At 36.9% G+C, this 26,349-nt stretch overlaps 1 long non-coding RNA gene across 1 annotated transcript; it reads right to left on the bottom strand.

Annotated features, from left to right (window-relative positions):
* Positions 1–7: 7 nt before the first annotated feature.
* Positions 8–19,164, bottom strand: LOC140135515 (uncharacterized). The gene is made up of 3 exons (XR_011856528.1): positions 19,051–19,164; positions 4,237–4,401; positions 8–74 (listed from the first exon to the last, which is right to left on the bottom strand). It is a non-coding gene; the product is annotated as an uncharacterized lncRNA (long non-coding RNA).
* Positions 19,165–26,349: the final 7,185 nt, after the last annotated feature.

The raw sequence follows: 26,349 nt of genomic DNA, 5'->3' as shown, positions 1-26,349 counted from the left end.
GGTTCTAGTCTCGGTTTTAGTCTCAGAACCACAAATATTGGAGCAACACATCTCGCAGGACCACGAGGAGTATGCTGCGGATTGGATCAGAAAAGAATAGGGATATGATTTTGGAATTCGCGGGTACTATTCAAGTGATTGGGCCTTTTTGACTAATTACGTTTAGATCGATTCCCTGAGAACGTAGGGGGAACAAACTGGTGAATATACCCAAGCAGGTTAGATATAGAAAGGAGAGGAAATAGATTACGTAACGCATATTGTTCCTTTGTGCCTATTAGAGTTTCCGCCCAGCTATTCATCGAGAGGTACCTTTTGTCCGGGACAAAGGGCTTCCGCCATTAAATCGGTAACTGACCTGACAGCGTATTAACGCTATATAGACAGGCTACTGTCAATAAGTGATCAAACGAGAGTCACGTGAAAGCGCCTACTTTAGCGAGAGGTACCTTTTGTTATAATACCACACAAGGGTGTGTTCTAGTTGTCGCACACACACAAAAGCACGCTTTACCGTCTATATAGAATTATTTACCACCCATCTTAATTTAGGCGCCTCATTTAAATAAATTCAATAGAGTTGCTGATCGACTACCCGTAACAACGTGTCATTGCTGCCAGGTTTATAGGGCTATCTGTGTAATTAACTACTGCTATTATGTTGTTGTCATGGTTATAGGCCTGTTTAATAAAATAAAATGGATTTTTTAATGTCACGAATATCCATTTTAAAAGCCAGGTCCAATTGAGGTAGTGAAGGAGGGGTCGAGAGATGAAAAGAGGAGAAGCGGATGAGTGATCGAGATTGTAGGGGAGGGGAGGAAGAAAGAGGGGGAGAAGGAGAGAGAGGGAGAAGGAGACCGATGGAGTCACAGGGCTCTAAATTACATAGGCGTAGATCGGCATATCCCCAATATTTTGCCAGGGAGGATGGTCAATATAATCACCCCCCCCCCCCAATATTGACGCCTGTGTATTGGTTTGTGTCGAAATTAACCTCATATTTGGCCATTTTATAGCCACAAAATGCCATTTGTAGCGCTTCGCGCGAATCTATTCCACTTTTGTCCCATATTTCACCAGTTTAGTTTCAATAGGCCTATGCTGAAATCCCCCCTGTCAAAAAGAAATCTACGCCACTGCTTAAGTGTGTGCAAAGAATAAGTGCAGAGAAAGGAAAAGAAAGTGAATAAAGAAAATAATTATTATTATTATAGAATTATACATAAAATATTGCATGACTCGTAACAGCACTAGGCAGCCATTTAATGATGCCAAAACCTTAATACGTTACGTAATTAAACCACCTAGTCAGATATATTTCACACCTGCCAAACACAAACCACCCAATTTAGATAACTGGACGTTGAATGTACACCCACATGAATATTGATTGGCAACATTTTCCAATATGTCAGCGCTCAAATCGGACACAATAGAACAATAGACCCTTTAGTGCGTTGAATATACCGACAAAACACGATATCACCGCGACGAGCATTCTCGTGTTAAGTATGCCCGTCGCTATTTTTTGCCGACTAAAGTTGTGAATTGTTGACCCTAATTTTGTCCAAATATTTCTTTTTTTTTTCTTACATGATCTTCTTACACAGCCGTATCCCGGCTGTGTCTTCTTTTCTTACAGGATCTTCTTCTTCTTTCTTTCTTCTTTCATCTGTCGACCATTACATTTGCTCTAGCACTAACATGCTTACACCGATTTTGACCTAACTTGGTCACAACCATCACTGACCATGCCACTACATGTCAAATGAAACTCGTGGGGTCAAAGGTTACGTATGGGTCACAGAGGTCAAAAACGTGATTTTAACTCAAAATGCTACTTCTACCACAAATTATGTAGGACAGTAACGCCAATTGCTGCCGGTAACTCAAACACAGATTTGAGGTCAAAGGTAAGGGGTTACTTCCGGTGTAAAACCGGTCAAGACGGAAAAACCTTTAAAATATCTCTTCTGCCACAAATAACATAGCAGAGTGATGCTACGTACACACATGCATTGACTTTAGCCAATGTCTATGGAGGGTTTATAAATTTTGGGGTCAAAGGTCATTAAGGGGTCACACCTCGGCTGTGTTTGTGGTCTTAGACCACAGCTTTGTCTAGTTTAAATGTTATACTTTTACCCGAATTACTATTGAATCCCCATGCCAACAGCAACACACGTGTGACATTTGTACGACGTATTATAATCTAACGAAGACAGGCCATGTTGGGGGCAGTTCTAAGATGGCAGATTCCATTACCATTCATATTCATCACTAGACTGCGGAACTCAGTCCTCAATGATAGTCAGTCATTTATCTTTTCTTTGGTCGTTATATGACTATCATTTGAGGACTGAGTTGTTATGATATATCTTCCGAGGAGCAATTTCAGACAATAGCTGGGGATTAGTGGGGCAGAGGTTATCTATTGAATCCTTTCATGACCACTGAAGCATAGTCAATTCTGCCAAGGACACTCGGCACAAATTGAAAGACCATGTCAACTCTCGACAAAAGAATGCATGCATGTCAAAGGTCATACGACACCAATTTGGTGTTTGTTATGCTCCTCGAAATTATCTGATTCATCACCTGGTCTATTGTATTATCATGCGAATTGGCCAGTGGTACCTTACGGAGGGCAGAATTTTATTTAAATGAGGATGATTCCGCGATGACTCTGTCATGGTTGATGTCGTATTGCACACCCTCTATGATGATCACAGTGATAATGATAAGCGCCAATTTACATGTAACATGATGACATATGCCTATAAAAGGTTTTTTCACGAATTTCCATTTAATTTTATTTCAAGAAGGAGATTGGCATAGAAAGAATGGCGTAGCAAAAGTTTTTTCACGAATTTCCATTTAAATTTATTTTAAGAAGGATATTGGCAAAGAAAGAATGGCGTAGCAAAGGAGGATACAGCTGTTCCCTGTGAGAGAGTAGTCTTGCCCCACCCTTCCCCGTGGAAAGCTGACCTTCCTGAGACTTAAGATCTATTTTTGACCATTTCCGTCAAATACCCCCCCCCCCTTAAAAGTTGCATTCCCCTCGCCCCTTGCCCCGACAAAGCCCTAGCTACGTCACTGCATAGAAATAAATAAATAAAAAAAAGAAAGAAAGAAAGAAAGAAAGAAAGAAAGAAAGAAAGAAAGAAAGAAAGAAAGAAAGAAAGAAAGAAAGAAAGAAAGAAAGAAAGAAAGAAAGAAAGAAAGAAAGAAAGAAAGAAAGAAAGAAAATAGATAAAATAAAAAAGAAAGAAGGTAGGGAGTGAGAGACGGAGGAGGGAAGAAGAGGGGCCTGCAGGAAGAGAAAAAGGCTATGAAAAGAAGTGAAAGAAATAAAGAGAAAGAAATAATAACTAGATAGGACGAAGTTTGTTAGTCGACTGGTAGCGATCCCTATCGACATTTGACCCCAAATCTGTGAACATCCTATAGAGTAGACACTAGCTAATGTCAATTCATGTGTGCTATTAGCGTCACTAAGCTATGTTATTTAATTCGTCTCGGCCACGAAAGTGACCTCTTAAAGACCTTTGACCTCTAATAAAAATAACACATACACACAGGAAGACGCCCTCACTGAATTTTTAAAATTCCTTTTTAACACGATTAAATTGTACTTTATTAAACCAATATACCCTGCAAAAATCAAGACTCTAGGTGCTGTAGTTTTCTCAAAATCCGAGATTTTGAATAAAACGCTGAATCCGGCGCTTTATTATTACGATGGAATTATTAGTCGAACGCACACACAATGTTCACAACACACACATGACACAGTACGTACACGGCGTGCGGGACGGTGATATACACAACAAAGGGTCGTACCACAACATGACCGAAGGAGTGGTACGTATTGGCGACATGTGCGATGGTATTACATTCCAATTTTCTTTGCTTTGCCGTAGTTGTTCGGCTCAAAAATAAAAGGGGATATATCTGACAGTAAAGGCTAACATTATATGGCAAAGAAATGCTAATCTATTTTGTTTGAAAATGTTATAATATGGCTTTAATGTGTGAACATACCGGCTCTCTACTTTTAATGGCTAATAAAAATTGCTGACGGCATTTGGTTTTTGATCGCTTGTGTTTCTTTGTAGACTCTGGAGCAACTTATAACTCAAAATTAAGAAACAGCTGGTTTTAATTGTAGGCCTCAATGTACATTAGAAAACTGAACATAAAATTGGACCACGTCCCTTTAATACTCACTGCACCAACTCGCCGCTCCTCCGTCACAGTCTCTGCTAAAAGCTGGAGATCCTAGATGAGTGCATTTGCCAGATTCCGCACAAGCTTGGTTCCTCGATTCTGTTCTCCCGGTCCCTCCACAAGTACAACCAGACCAGGCTGAACCAGATGCCCACCCAGACCATGCTACATGGGAGAATTGAAGCAATTTGTCGTAGTTTTAGCATACTAGCGTATGAGTGATAATGATGTTTTGAGAAAATTACATTTTGAAAATTTATCAATTCTTGAGTACTCACTGGGAAGCAAACAAGTAGATTTTCCTTTTAATTTCTTAGGTATTTAGGTTTGTTATTCAACTCATTGGAATACTTTCTGTTTGTGCTATTGGTCAATTACATGATATTTTTACTTTAATTACCAATCAGAATGGAGCGTTGCAAATAATTCACCCCAAATTGTTTTGCGTGGTGAAATTATTCTAACAATGTTGCTGATTGGTCCAATTGAAAATACTTCTTTTTGGCCAATTGGCAGGTAGTTCTCATGGGGTCATAAACGCATACGATATTATGTCAAAACATTGAATTCCCATAGTGTTTCTACAGTGATACGTCACATGATACGCCAGTATGTCAAATCAATAGGCGATTGCTGTTACACGGTGGCTCTGGCGATGTATCATGATACGCCGGTAAAAGGGGGTAAAATTCCAAAGATTGTCCGATTCAAACGAAAATTAGTATATTTGATAATGATATGATTCAATACATGAATAAGGTCATTTCAATGTCATCAGAGGTCAAATTATTGTATTCGATAGATTATTATTACACTTAAAGGTTGGTGGCCTGATAATCCCCCACTTTACCTCATATTTTTCTCATTAACATATTGAAATTAGGCATTCCCAATATTTCAATAAATCATTAAAAAAAGTGTCGAATTATATAGTCTCAGTAGTGTTATACCACATTTGAGACTAATTCAACAGTTTTTTGATGATATCATCTGCAATTTGGATTTTGGAACTCATAATTTCAATATGTTGATGAGAAAAAGAGGATCTCATATTTGTTATCAATTTATTACACTATCACGATGATTATCATTAATAAAAACACTGTAGACTAACAGCGGAAGGAACATCGGAATTTATTAGGTCACCGTCCTTTAATGTTGACATTTCTCACGATGTTGACAATTTTGTCCATGGTCTTTTCAAGGTCATCAGAGGTCATTTTATGGTCACCGCTGGATTTCATGATCGAATAAACCGAAACATATCTAGTTTCTTCATTTTCCTTTCTTTCTTTCTTTCTTTCGTTCTTCTCTCCTCCCCTCTCTCTCACACTAACTCTCTCTCTCTCTTTCCTCTCTCTCTCCCCCACACACACATCAATAAACCGAAACATATCTAGTTTCTTCATCTTTCTTTCTTTCTCTTTCTCTCTTTCTTTCTGTCTTTCTTTCTTTCTTTCGTTTTCTCTCCCTCCCCTCTCTCCCTCTCTCTCTAAATATCTCTCTCTCTAACTCTCTCTCTCTCTCTCTCTCTCTCTTTCCCTCTCTCTCCCTCAAACACACACATAATATTATAAACATTATGTTGCAGGTGTGGTCCTCATGAGAGTTCGCCATCGAGTTCGGTTAGCAGGAGGGGGTCATGTCGTTATTCCGAAGGACCGTTATTCCGAAGGGTCATTACTCCGAATTTACAACAAGGCTCATTATTCCGAAGGGTCATTACTCCGAAGGTTCACTATTCCGAAGGGTCATTACTCGAAGGGTCATTATTCGAAGGGTCGTTATTCCGAAGGGTCGTTATTCCGAAGGGTCATTACTCGAATTTAAAACAGGGCTCGTTATTCCGAATTTACAACTAGGCTCGTTATTCCGAATTTAAAATAAGGCTCGATATTCCGAATTTAAAACTAGGCTCGTTATTCCGAAGGGTCATTACTCCGAATTTAAAACCAGGCTCGTTATTCCTAATTTAAAACAAGTGTCGTTATTCCGAAGGGTCATTACTCCGAATTTAAAACAGGGCTCGTTATTCCGAATTTACAACTAGGCTCGTTATTCCGAATTTAAAATAAGGCTCGTTATTCCGAATTTAAAACTAGGCTCGTTATTCCGAAGGGTCATTACTCCGAATTTAAAACCAGGCTCGTTATTCCGAATTTAAATGGGCATTCCGAATTTAAAACAAGTGTCGTTATTCCGAAGGGTCATTACTCCGAATTTAAAACAGGGCTCGTTATTCCGAATTTACAACTAGGCTCGTTATTCCGAATTTAAAATAAGGCTCGATATTCCGAATTTAAAACTAGGCTCGTTATTCCGAAGGGTCGTATTTTTAACGAATATAAAACCAGGCTCGTTATTCCGAATTTAAAACAAGGGTCGTTATTCCGAAGGGTCATTACTCCGAATTTAAAACAAGGCTCGTTATTCCGAAGGGTCATTACTCCGAATTTAAAACAAGGTTCGATATTCCGAATTTAAAACAAGGCTCGTTATTCCGAAGGGTCATTACTCCGAATTTAAAACAAAGCTCGTTATTCCGAATTTAAAACAAGGCTCGTTATTCCGAAGGGTCATTACTCCGAATTTAAGCAAGGTTCGTTATTCCGAATTTAAAATAAGTCTCGTTATTCCGAATTTAAAACAAGGCTCGTTATTCCGAAGGGTCATTACTCCGAATTCAACGCAAGGTTCGTTATTCCGAATTTAAAATAAGGCTCGTTATTCCGAATTTAAAACTAGGCTCGTTATTCCGAAGGGTCATTACTCCGAATTTAAAACCAGGCTCATTATTCCGAATTTAAAACAAGGCTCGTTACTCCGATTTTAAAACAAGGGTCGTTATTCCGAAGGGTCATTACTCCGAATTTAAGACAAGGCTCGTTATTCCGAATTTAAAATAAGGCTCGTTATTCCGAATTTAAAACTAGGCTCGTTATTCCGAAGGGTCATACTCCGAATTTAAAACCAGGCTCGTTATTCCGAAGGGTCATTACTCGAATTTAAAACAAGGCTCGTTATTCCGAAGGGTCATTACTCCGAATTTAAGACAAGCCTCGTTATTACGAATTTAAAATAAGGCTCGTTATTCCGAATTTAAAACTAGGCTCGTTATTCCGAAGGGTCATTACTCCGACTTTAAAGCCAGGTTCGATATGCCGAATTTAAAATAAGGCTCGTTACTCCGAATTTAAAACAAGGCTCGTTATTCCGAAGGGTCATTACTCGAATTTAAAACAAGGCTCGTTATTCCGAAGGGTCATTACTCCGAATTTCAAATTAGGCTCGTTATTCCGAATTTAAAACAAGGCTCGTTATTCCGAATTTAAAACAAGGCTCGTTATTCCGAAGGGTCATTACTCCGAATTTAAAACAAGGGTCGTTATTCCGAAGGGTCATTATTCCGAATTTAAAATTAGGCTCGTTATTCCGAATTTAAAACAAGGGTCGTTATTCCGAAGGGTCATTACTCCGAATTTAAAACAAGGTTCGTTATTCCGAAGGGTCATTACTCCGAATTTCAAATTAGGCTCGTTATTCCGAATTTAAAACAAGGCTCGTTATTCCGAATTTAAAACAAGGCTCGTTATTCCGAAGGGTCATTACTCCGAATTTAAAACAAGGGTCGTTATTCCGAATTTAAAACAAGGGTCGTTATTCTGAAGGGTCATTATTCCGAATTTAAAATTAGGCTCGTTATTCCGAATTTTAAACAAGGGTCGTTATTCCGAAGGGTCATTACTCCGAATTTCGGAGTAATGACCCTTCGGACTATTTACCCTTCGGAATAACGAACCTGGTTGTAAATTCGATTCAATAGGGTTAGTTATTCCGAAGGGTCATTACTCCGAAATGACAATAATGGGCCTTATAGGTAAAAAAAACCAATAAAAAAAGAATCAAGGGGAAAGGGAAAAATGGAGCAAAGAAGAATGGAAGATAGACAGACGGGAAGACAGACAGGAAGAATATGCAAATAAATAAATAAATAGATTAATGAATGAATGAATGAATAATGAATGAATGAATGAATGAATGAATGAATGAATGAATGAATGAATGAATGAATGAATGAATGAATGAATGAATGAATGAATGAATGAATGAATGAATGAACTAATTAATCAATTAACTAATTAATTAATACTTTGGTTAAAGAAAAGCGAAAAATACAAAAATGACCTAATTTGCATATTTAATTGGCGGCCATCTTGGGTTTTTAGATCTCGGGATTTCAACAAAGGTACAAAACGAAACATGCTAGAAACCTAACTTTTTTTAATGAACGATAAAAAAAGTATGGAGTTAGATTTTTGTTAAACATAACTTGGTATAATAATAGCGTTCCCTATTAATGCACTGAAAATAAAAATGTTTGGGTTTTAAATACTTGTTTAAACACTTCAATACGTTTACTTTGTAATAGGTTACCATGGTTACAGTTAAGGTACATGAGGTAAAGACTAAATTAACCAAATTAAACAGTAAATTAAACAGTCAACGTAAATACTCAAAAATACTAAGGGCTAACCATAGCCCCTCTTATAGGGTCTATGGCCTAACGATAAACACATTTAAAGCAATAATGTGTGATTTGCATAAAGAATAGATTCCTATTTAAATGTTTGTTTTCACTGATCACATTATCCCCTTTTAATTTCGAGCCAAACAAAATGAGGTATAACGAAGAATATTGCGATTTCATTCCAGCGCCTACAATGTGTGTAGGACTACTACGCTCGCCGATCGTAACATGTATTCTTAAACACTTGAGAACGTACCTGCAATCTTATTGGTTCTTACCCGCGTGATATGACACGATATCACACGGGTCAGCGGGTGTGCATCAACGCGATACGCATACGCGCTATTTGAACCAATCGAAGGTGCATAGCAACAACGGGACTGATCGATTTTAAGCCCTAGGTATAATTCCTTCCAAAATGTAGGATTTAATTTGAATAAAATTTTTAATACTTATGATTTCTTTATTTGAATTAAAGTGTTTAAGAATAAGAATAAAGATATTGTTTTAGCCGCTGACTTGCATCTATCGTCTCATATAACACGGGCGACATCATTATTTTTGGCTTAAAATAATGATGTCGCCCGTGTTATATAAGACGATAGATACACGTCAGGGGCTATAAACAATACCTTTATTCTACTGCATGGAGCATCGCGCACGACGTATGTATACATAAGCCGACATCCACGGGAGATGTTAGCAAGCAGTCGACCCGGTTTTAATATAAACAGTTAAAATTGTACTGTTATTAAAGCACTTCAGGCTTAGTCTTTTACGTGGTGTTTTAGTACACCACTGGGCATTTTAATTATGCAAAAAGTAGAAATCCGAGTAAAATGGAGGGCGTTGCTGTGAAGCAAATCACACATTATAGCTTTTTAAAGCTATAAAAATAAGAATTTTTAGATATTGAACATAAATAGACATAATTATTTTGCTTTATACACTAACCACCATGAACAGAACATCACTAAAAGCTCTACAACTATAAAGTATAATAACCTTGGGGAAAACTGGTAAAAGAGCATTCGCTTTTTTCATTCATATGACTCTCTCTAAAAAAATGTAAAATGCAACGATATTACACTAAAATGAACAGATCCCGTACCATTTAAATCCGTCGCCAGATTTGTATATATCCCGGGTATATATATAGTTTCGATATTTTCTTAGAGATGACTAAGGCAGTATCGATCATTTTTATGCAGTATGATTTGCCTATTAAAATAAATGTTTAGCATGTCATTCCTTAAATATTTTGGTACACTTTTAAAAGCGTTCATTTTCTAAACATGTATGCCCTACTGAACTCGGGGGGAGGATGGTTGGGGGTATAGTGCCGACAGGCGTTAGGAAGTAGGCCTGTCGGTAATAAATGGTGATTAAAAGGGTTTATTGGGTATATTTTAACATTTTAAAAGTTTAAATGACATTTAACAATTGGAATGGATATGTTTGTAACTCTATCTTATTTTCTAACTATTTTCAAAATCATTTTGTCCCCTAAAAATTCTCCATTGCAAAGTTTTAAAATGGCTGCCATTGGATTTAGCTCCTTTTGGAACCAAAAAAAATATTTTCTTTTATATTTATTGTTTTCGTCTTCGCACGTGGGAGGTTAAAGAGATTTGCAATTATTTTTTTAAAGATATCCAAAGAATTGTTATAACTATACTAGTAGTCCAATGTTATTAGATTGGCAAGATGAGGTTACTGCTACTCTTAGGAATATTTGCAATTGAATTTTACATAAAGCAGCCTTTGGATTTAGCGCCTTTTGGAAACAAACTCTTCAAATATGGAACAAATTTCAAAAGTTTTAATTTTTTGCAAATTTGCAATAGAAATATAGATGCCAATAGTTTGATTTTAAGTTTCTTCATTAATTATTTCATGGCATTTTTATGATAAAATTGTATAAAAACGTAAAAAAGAAGGAGGGTCTCATCTAGCATATTGACTTTAAAAAAAGGGTCTTTTCTTATTATTGGCACCCTTCCTGACGTTGAAGACGTTTTGAGCGCTTTAGCTCGGCTAATTCCAATCAGCCAGAATTAGCGGACGGGAAAACTGGACGGCGCCTCTGCCGAACTAAATTTCCCTTTTTTTCATTTCATATTATGTTAGGGAAATGTGGCTGGGAGAATGTATGTATGGCGAAGAGTGGTGTGATAACTAGCTATCTCGCTGGCAGTTTTCCGGTCCGCTAATTCCAGCTGATTGGAGTTCTCTCTCTCTCTCTCTCTCTCTCTAGGTGCCATATCCTAAGACGTTGGCGATCATGTCATGCCACAATTCTCTGTTATAAGCCATCTCCAGAAGCTCTGTCGCTTTATGTTCAGCTCCCCTTTATTTTAGCCAGTCTTTCAGATTTGATAACCACATCACTCTCTTCCTGTCTCTGCTCCTTGTTCCTTCTATTCTTCCTGTCAATACTAGGTTCTCGAAACCATCCTTTCTAAGGATATGACCAAGGAATTTGAGCTGCTTAACTCTGATTTCACGTAACAGCTTCCTTTTCACATTTGCTCTACTTAGGACATCGTCATTAGACACTTTATCAGTCCACGGGATCTTCATCATTCTTCTAAAGGAACCACATCTCGCAGCTCTCCAATCTTCTTTTAATGTCTGTTGTCATTGACCATGCTTCACTTCCATAAATTAAGTACCCGAATTCTGGTCTCTATACTGAGGGCACTGTTTTTAGGATCTTGTCTAACTTTGAGAACGCAGACTTAGCCAGTGCAATCCTTCTCTTAATCTCCTTAATACATCTGGCATCTTCTGTGATTAGACTGCCAAGGTAGTTGAAGGAGGAAACTTGCTTAATTCTTTGATCTTTCACCTTCAATATGCATGTCGGGCTTTCAGTCTTTGATACCACCATACATTCTGTCTTCTTGCAATTTAAAGATAAACCTTTCCTCTCACTTTTCACAACCACCACATCAAGAAGCCTTTGATTGGAGTTAATCGAGCCAAAAGCGCCCAAAACGCCATCAACGTCATTGAAATCCATGAACACCGTCGAAGACAGAGTAGGCCTATTGATCAACTGATGACACAATCTTAGAAACAAACAGGTTGTAGTGGTTCTACATACAGGACAACTAGAGGTTCTAGGAACTTGCAAGAACTCAAAATGGTTCCTTCTGGCTTTAACAGAACCTGGCTTCTCATGCCTAAAATGGTTCTTTCTGGCCCTTTTTATTATAGTTCTACGTACATGACATTCTAAGTACAGGTTATCTCAAAAGTCTCTTTACCATTTCGAGCCTTTATATCTATCACAAGTATTATCGTAAGGGAATCCAAATACATATTTGAAAAGAGCACACTTGTACAATTATTCTCAAACTCAAGTGCCCTTTTTAAACCATGGATATCAACTTTTAGTTCAAGTCAGGAATGTTTGCTAATGATGTTTACCAACTTTAGATATTTGATTTTGGACTTCAGAAGTTTAAATTCTGTCACTAGAAGCTACTGGACCTTTCAAAACAAGAAAATACCTGGTTAAGTTTCAACTAGATTACCATTGCATTATATTATCAAAAGCTAGCTGCTTGAAATGGCAAAGCCGATGTAGGCTCTCATGTTGGATCCCTCGTATAGGCCTACACTTTAAAGGCTACGTTCTACATTCAGTTTGAATATGTTAAGAAATTTCATGTGAGACCAAGGAAAAGTCAGTAATAATATATCTTAGTAAATGATTTCATTTTACTCAGTACTTGATATGTTTTTCCGGGTTTTCCCCTTTAATGACGCATTTTTGATGCAATGAAAGTTGCCCTGAATTTTCCGGTCCACTGATTCCGGCTGATTAGAGTTAGCCGAGCCAAAGCGCCCAAAACGTCATCAACGTAAGGAAGGGTGTCAATTATAAGAAAACTGTATATCAAAATATGTCAATCGCTCCCTCAAAACCAGGAACATGGTATTGGCAAACTATGATCTTTGAGAATGTGATATATTTAAAAATGAGGATGTTATCAAAAGTTTGATAATACGGTGAGATTTTCAATGTGTTTAGATAAAAGGATTTGGTATTGTTAGTGTCACTTTTTGGTCCACGTCGAATATTCGATGCAACAAGTTTTTGCTATTTTAATATGTCTATTATATTTCCATAATGAATTATAATTCACCAAACGCATTGTATTTTCATGTACTATATTATGGAAGAAAAGATGATGCAGCTCTGGCTAGCTTGCTAATCAAATTTCGTTTTCAAATTTTATAATCGCAACATTGTAATAACCTTAAGGCGTGTCGGAATAGTCATAGTCGTTACGCGTTAACTCCGAAAGAAACTCAATTTTCATTGTATAGATTAGGTGATTAATGAAAAGTTACACCTCGAAGATTTTAATGGGTACGGAATGCAAAGAAACAACCCCCCCCCCCCAAAAAAATAACCCGTGCAATTTCAAATATTGCTTAAGGGACACTGAAGTGGGCAAATGGCGAAATGATGATATTTTATACACTCCTAGATAGTGAGAACCAATCAGAGCCTCCGTTAGTAAATTACTAGCCGTGCATAAATTTAGAGGTTCATTCATAGGATTGAGGGCATGATCGCTGTTTATGCCCGAGGCGTGAGCCGAGGGCATTAATCAACGATCATGCCCGAAATCTATGAATGAACCCCGTTCATACATACCCAACATTCTGAACATTGTTAGCAATTCAATACAAATGAAAATAATAAGGGTTTACAAGTTTAAATAACATTTCCATACCGTTTTCCTTCAAAAATTGGGAGAAAATGAGTAGGCCTACTTGCAGAAAGTAGCTCGGCTCATAGGGTCAACGGCCGGGAGTCAACGCGATTATCTTATGCGCTCCGCGTGAGATGGGCGCGGTGACATGCGCGTGTACGCAACACTAGCAAATCGTTGATCATGTTAATTGAGTTCTAACGCTGCGTGACGCAGCTTGTTTATGCCATGCACTCATAGAAATGACATGTTCGCCTTGTTGGCGCAATTCAAAAGGAGTAAGTTTGGACAACTCAAAATATAGTGTAAAAGTTGCCAAAACAAAATTCATTTTAGTTATCCGAACTTAAAAATGCTGAAAAAGCTCAAAAGTTCCGTCAACTAATCAACTTTGTTGGCATTACTTAAAAAGTTGATGTAAGTCGTTGCGTCAACTTTTTAAGTAATGTCAACTTCTGAATTCAAGTTCATACATACTCGCTATATAACGGCGCGCGTGATTGGTTGAGAGCCGGGCATAAACAGCGTTTATGCCCGGTGGATGTGAGATCGCCGGGTAGGGAAAATGCAGGGAAATCGTGTATTTTAACAACTTTTTTGTTATTATTTTGATGAAATAAGAATCACAAGCGGCCCCTCGGGCATAAACAACCGTTTAGTCATGAAAATAATTATATGAATGAACCCCTAATTTTTTCTTCTCGTGTATGGCTCGAGCTCGTGCATTAGACGCATCAACATCAGCGCAAGTGCATTATTTTGTCTAATTTCTCGAGCAACAAGTAATACAAGTTCATTTACCTATAAATAATTAAGTCATATTCGGGTTTTCTCATATTTAATTTCTTTGAAATTGCAGCTTCAATTGGCTTTTTATTTGAAAGATATCGGATATTTGGTTCTCATTATGGTCATAGACGTGGACAAGATAACGCAAAATGGAAACCACTTACCATTCCTTTACTAATGCACGTATGCAATTTCTTTTGTATTTTATTGTTTTTATGAGGCAATTTTGACAAACTTGTAGTTAAACTGGTTATTAAACCTATTTTATTACAGAAAATTTTGTTTTTATGTATCTTTTTTTATTATTGCAAATAGCCAAGCCATGTTTTGCGATTCAATTTGCATTTGTAAAAAAGTGATAAATGTTTAATTTTTTTCATCTCAAAACTAATAATTATGTAACAAAAAAATATTTTGCTCACAAGTGCACTTCACTGAAATGTGTCATCATATCAAATGAGACAAAAAATGTATTGAATGATTCATTATAAGTTGTGTGGTATATGAGCTTTCTGTGTTACTTTTTAATATTTGACCGACTATATTTTTTGTCAGTTTTTGCCGTTCTTTTTTTTTTCTTTCTTATTTACTTGCTTACTTATTTTCTTTGTTTTCTTTTTCTTTCTTTCTTTCTTTCTTTCTTTCTTTCTTTCTTTCTTTCTTTCTTTCTTTCTTTCTTTCTTTCTTTCTTTCTTTCTTTCTTTCTTTCTTTCTTTCTTTCTTTCTTTCTTTCTTTCTTTCTTTCTTTCTTTCTTTCTTTCTTTCTTTCTTTCTTTCTTTTTTCTTTCTTTCTTTCTTTCTTTCTTTTTTTTTTATTGTTTTTTTACCTAAAAGGCCCATTATTGTCATTTCAGAGTAATGACCCTTCGGAATAACGAACCTTATTGAATCGAATTTACAACCAGGTTCGTTATTCCGAAGAATCAATACTCGAAGGGTCATCTCGAAATTCGGAGTAATGACCCTTCGAATAACGACCCTTGTTTAAAATTCGGAATAACGAGCCCAATTTTAAATTCGGAATAATGACCCTTCGGAATAACGACCCTTGTTTTAAATTCGGAATAACGAGCCTTGTTTTAAATTCGGAATAACGAGCCTTGTTTTAAATTCGGAATAACGAGCCTTGTTTTAAATTCGGAATAACAAGCCTAATTTGAAATTCGGAGTAATGACCCTTCGGAATAACGAGCCTTGTTTTAAATTCGGAATGACCCTTCGGAATAACGAGCCTTGTTTTAAATTCGGAGTAACGAGCATTGTTTTAAATTCGGAATAACGAGCCTTGTTTTAAATTAGGAGTAATGACCCTTCGGAATAACGAGCCTTGTTTTAAATTCGGAGTAACGAGCCTTGTGTTAAATTCGGAATAACGAGCCTGGTTTTAAATTCGGAGTAATGACCCTTCGGAATAACGACCCTAGTTTTAAATTCGGAATAACGAGCCTTATTTTAAATTCGGAATAACGAGGCCTTAACTTGTAATGACCCTTCGGAATAACGAGCCTTGTTTTAAATTCGGAGTAATGACCCTTCGGAATAACGAGCCTAGTTTTAAATTCGGAATAACAAGCCTTATTTTAAATTCGGAATAACGAGCCTTGTCTTAAATTCGGAGTAATGACCCTTCGGAATAACGAGCCTTGTTTTAAATTCGGAGTAATGACCCTTCGGAATAACGAGCCTAGTTTTAAATTCGGAATAACGAGCCTTATTTTAAATTCGGAATAACGAGCCTTGTCTTAAATTCGGAGTAATGACCCTTCGGAATAACGAGCCTTGTTTTAAATTCGGAGTAACGAGCCTTGTTTTAAATTCGGAATAATGAGCCTGGTTTTAAATTCGGAGTAATGACCCTTCGGAATAACGAGCCTCATATTAAATTCGGAGTAACGACCCTTCGGAATAATGAACCTTAGTATAAATTCGGAGTAATGACCCTTCGGAATAACGAGCCTCATATTAAATTCGGAGTAACGACCCTTCGGAATAATGAACCTTAGTATCAATTCGGAGTAATGACCCTTCGGAATAACGAGCCTCATATTAAATTCAGAGTAACGACCCTTCGGAATAATGAACCTTAGTATCAATTCGGAGTAATGACCCTTCGGAATAACGAGCCTCATATTAAATTCGGAGTAACGACCCTTCGGAATAATGAACCTTAGTATCAATTCGGAGTAATGACCCTTCGGAATAACGAGCCTTGTTTTAAATTCGGAATAACGAGCCTGGTTTTAAATTCGGAGTAACGAACCTTGTTTTAAATTCGGAATAACGAGCCTACTTATAAATTCGGAGTAATGACCCTTCGGAATAACGAGCCTTGTTTTAAATTCGGAATAACGACCCTTGTTTTAAATTCGGAATAACGAGCCTTGTTTTAAATTCGGAATAACGAGCCTGGTTTTAAATTCGGAGTAACGAACCTTGTTTTAAATTCGGAATAACGAGCCTACTTATAAATTCGGAGTAATGACCCTTCGGAATAACGAGCCTTGTTTTAAATTCGGAATAACGACCCTTGTTTTAAATTCGGAATAACGAACCTTGTTTTAAATTCGGAATAACGAGCCTACTTTTAAATTCGGAGTAATGACCCTTCGGAATAACGAGCCTTGTTTTAAATTCGGAATAACGACCCTTGTTTTAAATTCGGAATAACGAACCTTGTTTTAAATTCGGAATAACGAGCCTACTTTTAAATTCGGAGTAATGACCCTTCGGAATAACGAGCCTTGTTTTAAATTCGGAATAACGACCCTTGTTTTAAATTCGGAATAACGAGCCTAGTTGTAAATTCGGAATAACGAGCCCTGTTTTAAATTCGGAGTAATGACCCTTCGGAATAACGACCCTTCGGAATAACGACCCTTCGGAATACCGAACCTTGTTGTAAATTCGGAGTAATGACCCTTCGGAATAACGGTCCTTCGGAATAACGAACCTTATCGTTAATTCGGAGTAATGAACCTTCGGAATAACGACCCTTCGGAATAACGAAGCGAAACCAGCAGGAGTCCCTATTGCATCTGTCACACACATGCCAATGAAATTCTCAATATCATCTAGCCAGCTTGCTGCTAGTCGTCCTCTCTTCCGGTTACCGTCCACCATCCCTTCCACAATTGATTTATCAAAGCATGACTGTCTGGTAACATGTCCAAAATAGGACAGCTTTCGCGAAAGTAGTACCGTATAAACTCGATAGTTAGCATATTAGCCCTCTATCGAGCACTTTTAAAACATGCATGCAAACATGAAGAGCCTCGTCTACAGTGTAAAAGGTTTTGAGCAAATCGTCGATACATTAATACAGATACGAACAAGTAAACCTGCAAATGTGTGTCTCAACCCCATAGCTCAGTTGGTAAAGCGCCGGACTATGGTACAATTTCATGTTTTCAAAAGCGCTCGATAGTAAGCACATATGCTAACTATCGAGTTTTTACGGTATCTTCTTTGTTCCAATTATCTCTTTGGATCCACCCATTTGCCCTCTTTGCTGTTCAAGGTAACTGTAATAAGAATATGTGGTAGCACCAGAGCCACAAATGAATCTTTCTATCGATTCTAAGCCATATACCATTGCAAAGGTCACTGATTTGACAAGCTGTAACTGAAGGGGAGTTAGATGTCTACTTTTCCATAACTTGCTCATGTTATGAATGAGCCTTGATTCATTATAACGAAACAGTAAAATGCTTGGTTGAAATTATGTCGGTACAGAGTCGGGTTTTTTAAAGTTTTTTAATATTTTTGCATGAATATGAAGATAACATATTCAAATCAATATTAATTGTGATATTTTGGCCTAAATACATTTGTTTAGCAAGATACGGCTTTCGAAAGGAGTGGATACGTGTAGTTGGCTTATACCCTGGAGTGTGTGATAATTACGTAGTCAATTCACCACATACGGGTGAATGGGAGATGTCCTCCAACTTTTTCTAATGCTTTGCCCGATTTTCTCTTTCATTTTTTTGTCTTTTATTTCTTGGCAAGGGTACTTTGCTCTTTCAAGGGAGGCTATGCTTGATCTCTAAAATACATTCGCCTCTGGTATTGATATTGGATCCCAAAAACTCAAAATGCGGGACGTCTTCAATGACACCACCATCAAGTATGAAGTTCTCTCCTCGGCCTTTCCTTTCATCTGATATAACGATGATTTTGATCTTCTTTATGTTCACCATTAGTCCCCTTTAAGCATTACTCAAAAGGTCCGGTAGCTCTTTCCTGCTGTCACCAAGGTGGTATCATCTGCGTACCTCAAATGTGTAATTCGCACACCATGCACCAATTGACCTTTTCGGTAAATCTCATAAGCCTTTGCGAATACACCTGAGAACTCGTCATTTGACGTCACGCCGACTTGCAATGCGCAGTAACGATGTTCGATAAACGATGTGCGCATCGGCGAATATCGGCGTCATGTCAAATGACGACATATCAGGTATACTCGCACTGAAATGCTTATGGGATTTACAGAATAGGTCAATCTCCATCGGCCTCCTCCATGGAATTCTCCTAGTGTTGTTCTCATTATTCTTTAGGCAGTGTTTTTGGAGAGACTTGCTATATGTATATATTTATTGGAATCAGAATACCCTCTGTCCGTTGGTTCCGTTAGTTACAACGAGGCATCACACCCATATGGTTCTCTTTTTTACGGACAGCGCGGAGGAGTATTCCTTAATTATAGCTAACCTAATTATCATTACATTTTGTATAATCTCCTCTTTTCTTTTATATACTCACCACAATTGCCTGTGTTGCATGATACGGTTATAGATGGATTACTTTGTGGACAACCAGAGCTCGTGCAGGTGCGTGACGATCTGGTCTGTGTACCACTACCGCAACTTAATGAGCATGCTCCAAAAGTCCAGGAGGTCCACGTCGCTGACAATGAAAATCAACATTAAGGTTATACAATGGATTTTTCAAGGCTTGATTCCAGAGGGGTGTAAGTTCATAATAGAAACAGCCATGCATAAAAGAATGAATTCAAACGTACTTACCGTCGTTTTATCTTTTCGCCAGCGCATAGGGCGCTGGTACCTAATTCTGAGATGGGGTTTGTGTACACTAAAGATTAGCTAAGATTATAGCCTTCTTCTATTGGTATGAATTTTTTTTTTACTTCTCGTGGTGGAAATGTTTTTGATGTCTGCTAATTCGATTTGCAAGGAAAAGAAAGTATGTTTTGCCGTTTCAACGAACGAAAACGATTGAGTATTGCCAAAGTTATGTTTGAATTAATTATGACTTAAAAAGTTATCATAGGTTAGGCCTACACATATAAACATAAACTTGTTCAGCAATCAGCATATCAAAAAAATGACATGGTCAAAGCGGGGGAATGATCACGAGGTCATATCAGTGGACTACTGATGTTTGGTTGCCTGTGAGTGCATAATTGATATGTTGATAACAGATCTAATAATGTTGTGGAATCAAAATCTTCATTATATGGACCACATTGAAGTCAAAGTAATTATCTATCCTATCCTGTATCGTTTTATGGAAAAAATTGACTCAAAATGTTATTGATGATATTATTGCTATCTTTAACATCAGTTTTGTCTTTTCCGAAAAAGAAAAAATCCGATTGAAAATAAAGTTTTTAGGGGCTAGCTATAATATTGAACAATATATCCCATATTTTGACATGCACTTATAGAAAATAAATAAATTATTGTCTTACTTTATAAATGATAAATACTGTAAAATGACACATAACTAAAGTGAGGCCAATTTCTATCTTTTTTATTTTTTTTTTAAAATTACATTCAACAAAATGATTGAAGACTGAGAAAACACACAATGCAGACTACAGAATGGAGTAGGTAAGATGCCATGTCCATAGCTTTGCAGGAGTTTCGGACTAACAATCAACACATTAAAAAATACAGTTTAAAAGTGAAGATTATAGTGAATGATCAGTCCTTTATCATGTGCTTGCCACTATCTACTTTATAGTAAACTATACATTGCGAAATAATATAAAATTATTTTAAAATAAAATGTGCATGTAAGTTGAGTTAACATAGCGAATTAACTAACAACTGCAGTGTATTTCTTGATTTTTATAATAAGCATGGGTAAAAAGCAGTAAAGACAAAAATACAGAACAATTTGGAGTAATGAATTAAAGAGTTGACAGGAGTTTAGGAGTTAATGTGTTTTGCTGTTTCAGTGTGCATGTTCTCACCATTGATGGTTTGGTGAACTGTCATGTAACATGGATGTAAGCGTGATCCTAAAAAATGCCTTTCACGGTGACCCAAACTATTTACAAGACCTCTTCTGCATTGACGCTGGCCTTCCCTTTTAAAGGGAATTTTTATCTGTTTCTGTTTCGGTTTCAGTTTCAGTTTTCGGTTTCGGATCTCATTGTTATTTTGCAGTGTTAGTATGGTACGTGTGAACAATCCTTTCATTTTAGTCTTTTGTTGCCTACTGAAAAGTTGAACGAAGAGTCTGTTTTCGGTTTCGGGAGTTATGTTAATTTATGTCATGAAAACGTGAGATGAGAAGCTTGATGCTAATCTAGACAAAAGAAGTGTCTTAATTTTACGGTCGTAAATTCGCGATAAATTGTACGGCTTCAGTTGGCTTACGTTGGGTGTATAGGTACTTCCGCCTAGGCGATAGTCAGTGGCTCGTGAAAATAGCCCAGCGTAAAATATACACTAATCAGTGTTGCCAAGAATTACGTATACTTGTTCGTGCAATCGCGCAAAAATCGGTCATATTATTATGTAGAGCTAAAATGGGTAAATATTTTCGTCCCAAATACACCTTAAAAGTTGCGTGTGTGGTAATATGCAACACCAAAGAAGTGCGTTGAAGTGAAACTAATTGGATTTCTTTCATTGGAATTGGCAATCTGATAATTGCTTCAGGCAAAATTGCTAGACTCAAATCTATTTTAAATGTAGGCCTATATTATTTGTCATTCATTGACCAGGCTGTTAAACATATTAAGGGATCTAAAATGAGCGTTTATTGTGTTTCGACAGTATTTTTTGTGGGACATGAGAGCACCTCGGACATATCGAATTGCATTCTGAATACGAAGCATGTCTTTCTGATATCAAATAATTTTCATTTTTTGGAAATCACAATATCATACAAATTTTATGACAAATTATAAAAATTGATATTTTTCAAATTTTTGATATATAACAGTCCTCGAAGTAAATTATATAAATCTAATGATATATTCTTAAAGTGTATGTAGCAGGGGAAATGCCGACGGTCAATTGAAAATTTTGACCTTTCATATTGAAGATATGGATTTTTTCCCAAAAAGACCTAATTTTTTTGGTGTTTTAGGAAAAAATCCATATCTTCAATACGAAAGGTCAAAATTTTCAATTGATCGTCGGCTTTTCATCCAACCTACATACACATTAAGTATAAATCATCAGATTTATAAAGTTTACTTCAAGTACTGTTAAATATCAAAAATATCAATTTTAATGATTTGCCATAAAATGTGTATTAAATTGCGAATTTCAAAAATCAAAATTATTTGATATCAGAATGACTTTCTTCGTATTCAGAATGTAATTCGATATGTCTGATGTGCTCTAATGTCCCAAAATAAATACTGTCCAAACGTTCATACCCCAGCCCTTAAAGATTGCAAATTGCGAAGTAGGGGCTTTAAGCGTAGACGAGGTATTGTTGGTCGAAGCAATCTAAAAATCGATTTTCATTATCTAGATCAATATATTATTGAAAAATAACACCTTGATGTTTTGCAAACGTTCATTCTACAAATCGTATACTTTGCAAACTTGCTTAATTTATTGTTGTTAATGAGTTATGTACGTTTTACAAAAGTGTTGTTGTTTCAGCCTTCTTTACAACGTAACTCAAGAACCGCAGCACCTATAAAAGTATATCTGTGATATTTTAATTCTTCTACACACTCGCTATGAATTGAGCAATGCAGTTTTTGCCAAAGCACACTACCATTCGTAAGATGCTGTGAACTACCAAATCACAACAGTTTAAAATAATTAATAAACTTAAGGTTACACTAAGAAACGTATAGAAAACGTATAAAAGACGTATAAAGTTGTTCTCTAAAACAAGAGTTTTCTCAGTAATCGGATATCGCAGCAAGTGAAATGTTGGTGCATTGGATGTAGCTTAACATTTTCTTTGTGTGTTTACACACATTTTTTGAATAAATTTGAAAATACTTAGTTTAAAGCGTTTTTACGCACCATGTTCACAAGATCAAAAACGCGTTCCATGAGGGTTTTTTTTTTCAAATGTGCGCTCCGTATAAAACCACGCCAAGTGAATGTTTTCTTCTTTTTTGTATTGTACTACAAATCGATCAAAAAAATAATGTTGCCATGGGGAAGAACCAAATACAGTACCAAGTAAATTTTAAAAGCCCGTTTTTGGGGAACATTTTCGAGAATCTTGATTGAGAAAAAACTGTTTTGTTACATTATCGATATCTTGATTGTGGAACGTTAATTTTGACATGTAACTACCAACATTATTTCTCAACGGTCTGTCGATTACTCAACCATTTGATTTTCATTCAAAATTGAAACTACTTTTGCAAAAAAACGAGTTTTTTCATCATTGATGCGACCGACTTTGCGAGGGTATTGCGGTTGTTTATCATAACAGCCTGCATGCACTATTGAATATCATAGTCAGTTTGAGACCATCTGCTTTCGTAAGCCTCCTCAGTAGCTCAATTGGTTAGCGCGTTTGACTTGTAATCTTCGCGACTATGTAATATTGTTTTGACCTGGTCAACTAGTACGGGTTCGAGTCCCTGTGTGGTCCAATTCTATTATTTTCTATTTTTTTCTTACTTTTTTCTCTTTTTCTGTCTTCTTTCTTGTTCGTGTCTTTCTTTCTGACTGCAATGATTGATTGTTTTTGCCGGGTTTTTTTTTATTATTATTGTATAATTCAGGAATAGGCCTATTAATCTAAGTAGGCGTGGCCTATATAAGCCTATGAATATTTTTTTACAAATTAGATATTGGTTGTTGGTTTTGTTATTGTAGTTGTAGTTATTGTTGTATATATTGCATACTCAGGGTAGGCCTACAAGGCCTATTATATCCTTTAGCGGCATTGATTTATTTAACGACAGATATCATCTAAGGATAAAAAATTTAAAATTTATAAAATACCATAGAAAAATTGCAGAAAACCGGCTGTCCCCACCCCGACAGCCCCTATCATGGTCGCCCCTCCCTCCCTATCCCTGCAAAATAGGATAACTCACGTGTCACGGTTTCATAGATTCGTGGTCATTGTGCATGTAGATTGATACACCAAACATATACGCTTGAGTTCATCTTTTCTGCATGGCTGTTTCTATTATTAACTTACGCCCCTCTGGAATCAAGCTTTGAAAATCCATTGTATTTAACCTTAATACGATAACTGTTGATCTCAAAACTGCTGACTATGTGCAATTATACTGCATAAAACAGGCTGTTATGATAAAATCGTGCGTCGAAAATGGATGTCATGTTAAATAATAACTAAGGTTAGTTTGCCATAAAGGTAGATGACACGCCAGTACAAATTACCGGAAGTGAGCTAAGTTGCCGTCGTACCGGTAGATGCACTGCACTACTTGAGATGGTGGATTTTGTTATGCGTAGGCTATTTTGATACCTCATTCGGCGCCATACGGCTTTGCCCAACTTAGGTATATCAATTTGAAAAAATAAAAAAGAGAACTTTTTAATGTAATAAAATTTATATTGGCTTTTTCCTAGAAGCACGCAGATTATGAACACAGCGGTGTGAGCGACGTGAGCGTTCATCTATCACGCAATAAAGAGCGCGTAACAAAAGGCAGCTGAAATGCCTTTGACATGTTTGAGGAGATAATATTCAAAATTGTCACTTTTACTACTACTCAAATGCGTATAAAAAGGCAATTATGGTTTAAATTCTTCTCCTTTTCACAAACGATTATGGGTAATATAGATATACGCCTATCATCCAAAACCACTGAAAACTCAATTTCAGAGCTGATATGTTGTACCTTAATTCTAGATTTGATGTAAGAACGAAATTTTACCAAACGAGCCACTTCAATCCCATACATGGGAAACAGGAGCAGCTGCTGCGCCACCTTTTCTTTCTACATATCAATTTCCAAGGGCTCTTAAAGTTTTAGCTTAAAACTCATTGTGCATTAAATTTACAACCGTGTGACAAAACAGCCGAAAATATTAAATTTCATGCCATTGTTCATTGCAATGGAGCGAATCATCGAGTATATGAAAAATACTGTGTACTTTTTCATTAATGACATGAAATTTGAACAATATTGTAAGGATCACTCGGGGTTTTGACTTTTAAAACCTGCATTTTAGTCAAAAATCGTTTTCGACAGGTTTACAACATTTACCTTGCTATAAACATTGAATTGCGTCGCTGTTGACGTAATGAAAAACAGTGTTTTAAGCGGGAAATGTAAGACAAAAACCATTCACAGATGCCGTATTTTCCACTAGTCACTAGCTAGACGCTCACACAGGTCTTATAATGCTATGCACTCAACCGTGTGGTGTAAACACAGACTGTGTAGAGACAATACATTGCTAGATTATCTGTGCTTGGACGAAATTGTGTGCTCAGGTGTATCGAGGTGTAAACTGTGCATAGATGCGTTTAAAAGAGAATCGTTTTGTAGTCAAACCTTTACAAATGAGTTTTGAGGGAGGGCAATAATTTCTGGGGGTGGGGTGTCCGAAAATTATGTCATGTCCCTCTTGGTTTTGCCACTGATGGAAAAACGGATATATGACAACTCACTGCAAGCATGATCATTGCAACTTTCTGTATTTGAAGTCGAGCCCATCCCGCAGTCTCCGGCAGCTGGTCCTGAGCATGTCCGTGTACGCGTCTTATCCCCATCGCAGGCAGAATCGCAGGCTCCAAATGCGGTCCAAGAGTCCCAAGCTGTGGAAACATAAATAAATATAAACGTAGTCTCCTCCGCAGCCAGTTTGGTTACGCTCCCTCCACACATACAGTCTGTCAATGACCACGTATACGCCGTTTCTGATCAGCCGAGATGACGACAATACAAAGTCTATGAGAACGTATCCAGATCAGAAGCGATGCATCTGGGAACTTGATTGCCAGGGGTTGAACACCTAGCTGAATGGTGCTAGCCAATCAAAAAAAAGCTCTTTCGTTATCATTGGCAGACTGTTTCTGTGAAGGGAGCGGAACCAAACTGGCTCATGTGGAGACTTATATAAACGTTAATTCCATGCACTCGGGTCGCATTAGACTCCGAGTATTCGACTTGGAATATGTAAAAAATCCATTCCCATTCTATTTCAAGTAACGTTAAAAGTTTTAACGAATGTTAGAAATCGGTAATATGTTATGTAGAATGTCGGGGGGGGGTATTTCGTAGTGATATCAATCGCCATAGTATACAACTAGAAGGCCTTATATTTGTACACAAATACGGCTATACCCGCATGTTATCGGTGTACCCAAACTTACAGTCCTATTTTGCTGAGTACTTAAAATAAAGAAATTATAAAAAGTCGCCCAATTGGGCGGAAAATGTGTAAAAAGTGAAAGTCCAAGTCACAAGCTTTAATTTAATGTAGGTTGCACTCTCGTTGCACTTAAAATAAAGAAATTGTAAAAAGTCCCCTCCCAGAGGAGTCGTCTCTCTTACTCTCCATAGGTTGCTGTTGTCAGTATCTCTTACTCACAGTGAGGCTATGCAATATGATTAGGGGGAACCCAGCAAACACAAAACGTTTTCGACATCATTCGCAAAACGTTATAAAAGGTTGTCAGAAAACGTTTAAATGTCGGGTTATATAAAGGGTATATTAAGAGTATAAAACGTTTTCTTTACCTTAAAAACATTTTTGATAATCTACTGCTCAGCAAACAAAAATGTTTTACAGAAAACGTTTAAATGTCGGGTTATACAAAGGGTGTAAAAACGTGTTAATAACATTCCAAAAACATTCTTGAAAACTTGATACAAAACATTCTAAACAGAATGTTATT

The sequence above is a fragment of the Amphiura filiformis genome, chromosome 2 (genome assembly GCF_039555335.1).
Source record: "Amphiura filiformis chromosome 2, Afil_fr2py, whole genome shotgun sequence".
NCBI lineage: Eukaryota > Metazoa > Echinodermata > Ophiuroidea > Amphilepidida > Amphiuridae > Amphiura > Amphiura filiformis.
The sequence above is the reverse complement of the archived record's forward strand: the minus strand, read 5'-3'. Positions and strand labels throughout refer to the sequence as shown.